At 41.1% G+C, this 7,313-nt stretch overlaps 1 non-coding gene across 1 annotated transcript; it reads right to left on the reverse strand.

Annotated features, from left to right (window-relative positions):
* Positions 1 to 3,689: 3,689 nt before the first annotated feature.
* LOC120252019 lies at positions 3,690 to 3,796 on the reverse strand. Its single transcript, XR_005533572.1, has one exon. It is a non-coding gene; the product is annotated as a small nucleolar RNA R71 (small nucleolar RNA).
* Positions 3,797 to 7,313: the final 3,517 nt, after the last annotated feature.

Genomic DNA, 7,313 nt, shown 5'->3' on the forward strand with positions numbered 1-7,313 from the left:
TGCTGATTTTCGGGGAGGGAAATAACGGGCCAGAAAAGCTTCCACCATCTTCTCCCAAGTAGTAATTGACGCTCTAGGTAATGAGTGTGGCCACTGCTTCACTCTCCCCTTTAGGGAAAATGGGAAAGCTCTCAATTTGATGGCATCATCCATCACCCCAATTATCTTCAGCATATCACACACCTCGAGAAAGCTCTCTATATGACTATTTGGATCCTCATCGGCCAAACCATTGATTTGTTTAGAATGCTGCAACATGTGCATGATTGTCGACTTCAGCTCGAAGTTCGGAGCTGTAATCGGGGGACGGACAATACTCGACTGTGTCCCCAACACTGAAGGTCTGGCATAATCGAATAATGTTTGCTATTGCTCATTATGTTATGCCATATTTTGAGATTCTTCCACTTCCAAATCAGCTAAATTAGACTGTTCTTGCACAGGTTCTTTCCCTTTTCTTCTTAGTGTACGTCAAGCTCATGAACTCTTTTAATCAATATTCAGGGATTCCCTCGGGTCATAACCTGGAGCTACACTCAAAAAGAAAGAAAAAAAAATCAAAACGATGATAGAATAAGAAGATATGAAAGAGAATGTATGATGAAATAGCTAAGAAAACAAAGTGCAAAGTATCTCTAAACGCCTACTCCACGGCAATGGGGCCAAAAAGTTGACAAGTTCCCCTTGTGTATATCCCGCAAGTGCACCGGTTTGTCGAAGTAATAATCCCGGATGAACGGGTATCGAATCCACTGGGAGTAGGGAATAAAAACACTTAATTCGATTCATAGCTATGTGAAAGATTAATAGTGATAAGTGTGACAATGATTCAATTCTCAAAAGTAAAAACAACGAGTAAGAGAGCACGAATAAAGGAGAAGGTAAGACAATCAATAAAGATGGGGTACTCGGATAATGCTCCGCCTAGGACAATCGTTTTAAGTGCAAGAATCCTCTATTATGCTTCCTAATCAATGCAATGGTGAGTCGTGGAAATCCTTGCATACATAGTCCCAAATCTAAGGTCAACTATGCTTAATTCTATTCATGTCCCGGAGGAGAGATTAGATAACCTCTCAACCTCACACTCGAATAGAGTTGCAATGAGCTCTAGGGATTCCAAGTGATAAATCTCTTCCTAATTATAGACATAATCTTTTGTTCCATGTGGAAGGTCCCTTACCACGATTAAGCCTTAGATACTAAGATCACCTCAATGCTTCACTCCGTTGCACGCGCAACTAAGCCCCAGCGGAGGTTCATCCCTTAGACCATTCACTCTATTATGGCCACAAAGAACTCGAGGAACGGAGGTAGAATTTATCACGTCGGAGGGGAAAGGGGACGCTCCTGTATCTCTCAACTCACCCTCTCAATCCTCTCCAACCTAGCTTTGTCTAACGCTCGTGGTGTGTCACTCTAGTGGAAATGTTCATACAATCAAGCATTCAAGGATGGAACTCACAATAAACATCAATTTATTGAAAGCATAATAAAAAGATTCAATGAAACAAATACATCCTAACGTTCACAAGTACCAAAGTACCCACTAGGGGTTTAGCTCTCCATGGGGCTAAGTACAATCAAAAAAATAGAATGTGAAAGTAATGAATCCATAAAGAAACCCCCTCGATGGTCGTGTCTATGGTCTTCTTGAGAGTCCTCTACTCGTCACAAGGGATCCTTTGTCTGGCTTGGATACACCTCGCCGGATCGGTGCAACGAAAGCTCTCTCAATAACCTTCTTCCAAATGACGCGTGATGTCAAAGCCGTAGAACCTCTCGAAAACCCTAGCCAATACCCCACAAAACACTAGCCGAAGCCCTCTCTCAAGCTAGGGAAAAGATGGAGATAAGAATACTGAAATCATGGCTCAATCATCTTTAAATAAGGCTGGAATCGGGCGACCACACGGGGCATGTGGATTTTTCACACGCCCATGTGGAATTTCCACACGGGCATGTATAATTTCCACACACCCGTGTGGATTCTCTGAATTCCTATTTTCTCGGCCGACTGTGAATAATGTTGCTACAGTGCTTTGCTGTAGTTCTCTGCTATAGTATCCGGCCTAAATAGCTTCCTGAATCCATACTTTCATCGGGGTAACCCAAACGGGCACACATTCACGTCGTGGATCACTTGCTTCTTGAATGATAGACAAGTTGGTGGAGCTCTTGTTCTATGTGCATAAGTCAGAATGCTCGAGTGTGACTGCCCTTGTGCCCCTCCAAATAGATGTGTCAACTCGAATACGAGGAGATCGGTACACACTCTAGCCCCTCACACCTGACCTATGTCTTCGCGGTTGAACTTTAGCAAGATTTCCTCCAAAATCGGTGCATTATGATCGACATTGGCTTCTTTCCTTTATAATCAGCCTCACAACCCTACCTGCATAAAAGTAACATAAAAACACACATATTAGTGTAAAAACCCGAGAAAAGTATTGGTCAACATAACGAAAGAATGCTTCGCATTCATATCGCACAAGGACTTATCAGGACCTTCCACCTGGACCAAAGGGTTAGGTATACATCTAGGAAGAGGATTTATCACTTGTAATCCGTAGAACACATTGCAATTCTATATGTGTGTGAGGTTGAGAGTTATTCAATTTCTCTTCCGGGACATGTATAGAGTTAGGCATGGTTGACCTTAGATTTGTGACCACATATTTAAGGATCTCCATGACTCATTATTGCATCAGTTAGAAAGTATAATAGAGGGTTCTTGCACTTGAAACAATTGTCTAAGTGGAACAATATCCGGCTACCCCATTTATATCGATTGCCTTACCTTCTCCTTTTACTTGTGTTCTCTCTCTTGTCCTTTTTACTTTTTGTTATTTCACATCTTGTCACACATATCACTATTCATCTTTCACTTAGTTAAGAAACAATTTAAGTGTTTTTTTATTCCCTACTCCCTCAGAGATACGATACCCCACTCACCGGGATATATTACTTTTGACACTCGTGGTACTTGTGGTTTACAAGCATATTCGGTCATGTCAAGTTTTTGGTGCCGTTACTGGGGATTAGGCGTTTTGAGATATTTTGCACTTCATTTTCTTAGCTATTCACTCATTTATTCTAGTTCATTTCTTCTTATTCTATCGACGTTCTGATTTTTCTTTCTTTTTGGTACAGACTTTTAGGTTATGACCCAAAAAGAACCCCTCAAGATTGATTGAAGGAGATCCCCGAGCTTGAACGTACACTTAGAAGAAAAAGGGAAAGAACCTCGGCAAGAACCATCTAATCTAGCTGATTTAGAAGTAGAAGAATCTAAAAACATGGTAGTACAGAATGAGCAACAACGGAAATTATCCAATTATGCCAGACCTTCAGTATCGGGGACACAATTGAGTATTGTACATCCCCTCATTACAGCTCAGAACTTTGAGCTAAAGCCGGCATTCATCCACATTTTGCAGTAATCCGCACAGTTCAATAGTTTGGCCAATGAAGATCCAAACAGTCATATAGAGAACTTTCTTGAGGTGTGTGATATGCTTAAGATAAAAAGGGTGATGGATGATGCCATCAAGTTGAGAGCCTTCTCATTTATCTTAAAGGGGAGAGCGATACAGTGGCCACACTCATTACCTAGAGCATCGATTACCATATGGGAGGAGAAGGTAGAAGCTTTTCTGGCCCGTTATTTCCCTCCCAAAAAATCTGCAAAGCTTAGGAATGAGATCTCGTCCTTTGTACAGTCAGAATTAGAGTCTCTATTTGAGACATGGGAAAGATTCAAGGAGCTCCTGAGAAATTGGCCACAACACGGATTCCCGGAGTGGATGATTTTTCAGACTTTTTACAACGGGTTGAATCCGAGTACAAGGCAACTCTTGGATGCGGTAACAGGAGGTACCTCAGGTAGCAAGACTCCCGGTGAAGCCCGTCAACTAATTAAAGAAATTGGGTTAAATAGCTGCTAATGGAATGCTAGGGAGAAGAAAAAGGTGGCCGGGCTCCATGAGATATATATAGTAACTTCATTGGCAGCTCAAGTGGAATTATTGAGTAAGAAGTTAGATCTCCTAACTTCGAATAGAGTGGCAGCCATGACTACTTGCATCGAGTATGGTGAAGGACATACTCCCTATGATTGCTGGATCTCTATTGGTGATGCATCTTCTGTTGAGAATGTCAATTTTGTGGGTAATACAATGAGGAACCAACGGAATCCATATAGTAATACATACAATCTGGGTTGGAAGAATCATCCTAATTTTTTGTGGAGCAACCAAGGTCCACAAAAGGCCATGGGGCTACCGGGTTTCCAACAACAATAAGCCCCAAATATGGAAAACCAAGTTTTAGGTATAGAGACCCGAATGACTGATTTGGAGAAGGCCTTCACTAGGTTTGTGCAATCATCAGTTACATGGTTTCAATCAGTTAAGGCTACACTTCGCAACTGCACTGCTTCTTTGCACAATCTTGAAAATAAAGTGGGGCAGATTGTAAAGTCTCTATCGGACAAGCCATAATTAAGTTTTCCGAGTAATACCGAGACCAATCCTAGAGAGCATGTGAAGATGATCACTTTGAGAAGTGGTTGACAAGGTCCCATTACGTATATCCCACAAGTGCACGGGTTTGTCAAAGTAATAATCCCGAATGAGCGGGTATCGAATCCACAGGGAGCAGGGAATAAAAACACTTAATCAACTTCTTAGGTATGTGAAAGATCAGTAGTGATAAGTGTGACAGTGATTCAAATCTCAAAAGTAAAAACAATAAGTAAGAGAGCACGAGTAAAGAAGAAGGCAAGGCAATCGATAAAGATGGGGTACCCGGATAATGCTCCGCCTAGGACGATCGTCTCAAGTGCAAGAACCCTCTATTATGCTTCCTAATCAATGCAATAGTGAGTCATGGAAATCCTTAAATACATAGTCCTAAATCTAAGGTCAACTATGCCTAACTCTATACATGTCCCGGAGGAGAAATCGAACAATCTCAACACCTCACACTCGCATAGAGTTGCAATGTGCTCTAGGGATTCCAAGTGACAAATCTCTTCCCAATTATAGACCTAACCCTTTGGTCCAGGTGGAAGGTCCCTAACCACGATTAAGCCCTAGATACTAAGATCACCTCAACGCTTCACTCTGTTACACTCACAACTAAGCCCCAATGGAGGTTCATCCCTTAGACCATTCACTCTATTATGGCCGTAAAGAACTTGAGGAACGGAGGTAGAATCTATCACGTCTGAGGGGAAAAGGGACGCTCCTGTACCTCTCGATTCACCCTCTCAACCCTCTCCAACCTAGCTCTGTCTAACAGTCGTGGTGTGTCACTCACTCACAAGTTTACCAACAAGAACTCTCAACCCTAGTGTCACTCTAGGGGAAATGTTCATACAATCAAGCATTCAAGGTTGGAACTCACAATAAACATCAATTAATTGAAAGCATAATAAAGAGATTCAATGAAATAAATAAATCCTAGGCTTCACAAATACCCAAGTACTCACTAGGGGTTTACCTCACCATGGAGCTAAATACAATTAAAGAAATAGAATGTAAAAGCAATGAATCCATAGAAAACCCCCTCGATGGTCGTGTCAATGGTCTTGAGGAGAGTCCTCTACTCGTCGTAAGGGATGATTTGTCCAGCCTAGGATACATCTCGCCGGATCGGTGCCGACGAAAGCTCTCCCAATAACCTTCTTCCAAACGACGTGCGATGTCGGAGCCATAGAACCTCTCAAAAACCCTAGCCAATACCTGTCAAAACCCAAGCCGAAGCCCTCTCCGAAGTTAGGGAAAAGATGGAGAAAAAAATGCAGAAATCTGGGCTGAATCGGCTTTAAATAGGGCTAGAATCACGCGACCACACGGGCCTGTGGATTTTTCATACGCCCATGTGGAATTTCCAGACTGGCGTGGATAATTTCCACACGCCCGTGTGGATTCTTTGAATTCCTTTTTTCTCGGCCGGCTATGAACATTACTGCTACAGTGTTGCTACGGTGGTTTGCTATAGTATCCAGCCTAAATAGCTTCCCGAATCCATACTTTCATTGGGGTAACACAAACGGGCAGACATTCACGTCGTAGATCACTTGCTTCTTCAATGATAGATAAGTTGGTGGAGCTCTTATTCTATGTGCATAAGTCAGAATGCTCGATTATGACTGCCCTTGTGCCCCTTCAAATGTATGTGCCAACTCGAATACGAAGAGGTTCGCACACACTCTAGCATCTCACACCCGACCTATGTCTTCGCGTTTTAACTTTAGCAAGATTTCATCCAAAATCGGTGCATTATGATCCACATTGGCTTCTTTCCTTCATAATCAACCTCAAAACCCTATCTGCATGAAAGTAATATAAAAAAACACAAATTAGTGTAAAAACCCGAGGAAAGTAATGCTCAACATAAGGAAATAATGATTCGCATTCATATCGCACAAGCACTTATCAAACTCCCCCACACTTAAGCTTTTGCTTGTCCTCAAGCAAAAATTAAAACGTTATGCGCATGGATGAAGGAAATATTGGCTGTGCTTGGCTTTAGGTTCACCAAATTGTATAGAGAGAACATTCTACAAGTAAGTTAAATTTCAACATTAAATACAAAAAATCAAAGCTCTAGCTAAAAACTTGAATCAAAAAGGACAACTAACCCGGAATTGTGTACTTGTGTGAACTCACTCAAAACAACCCGAGGTATACTACTCAAAGTTCTAAGTACAAGGGACTTATTTATCTACAAAAGTGATAACAATTTCAAAGATGGTAGTAGCTTTCACACTTTCGAGGTGGTAGCTCTTTCTACCGGAGTGGTAGCTTTCCCTCAACCTACGAGATAGCTCTTTTTCTCATTAGGGCATAGCTAGTATCCGACTTATGAGAGTAACTTCATACTTCATATGTGGTAGCTCTTTCAACCCAACAAGCACAAATAAACAATAAAACTATTTTGTTCTTTTTTTTTATTTTCCATTTTTTTTCTTTTCGTTTTTTCCATTTTTTTAAACACAAAACACAACTATAACTAGTCCCATTAACATCGAACATGAGTTTCCAAAAGAGTTTAAAGAGTGAGTAGTGCAACAAATGTCAATTGGGTAAAAATTCCTAGAATTTCAAGCAAGAAATAGAGCATAAAAACATTCAATGTTAAAAATTCTCCTAAACTCAAGAATACAATCATTACAACTAAGGTGAACCGCCATTGGCTATGTGAGCATGTATAACAATCAAAACTAGTATAAAAGATATGTGCACTATGAAACCCCCTCACTTCATACTTAAGTTGTACATTGTCCCCAATGTACACATGCAAGA

The sequence above is a fragment of the Dioscorea cayenensis genome, chromosome 20 (genome assembly GCF_009730915.1).
Source record: "Dioscorea cayenensis subsp. rotundata cultivar TDr96_F1 chromosome 20, TDr96_F1_v2_PseudoChromosome.rev07_lg8_w22 25.fasta, whole genome shotgun sequence".
NCBI classification, from domain to species: domain Eukaryota; kingdom Viridiplantae; phylum Streptophyta; class Magnoliopsida; order Dioscoreales; family Dioscoreaceae; genus Dioscorea; species Dioscorea cayenensis.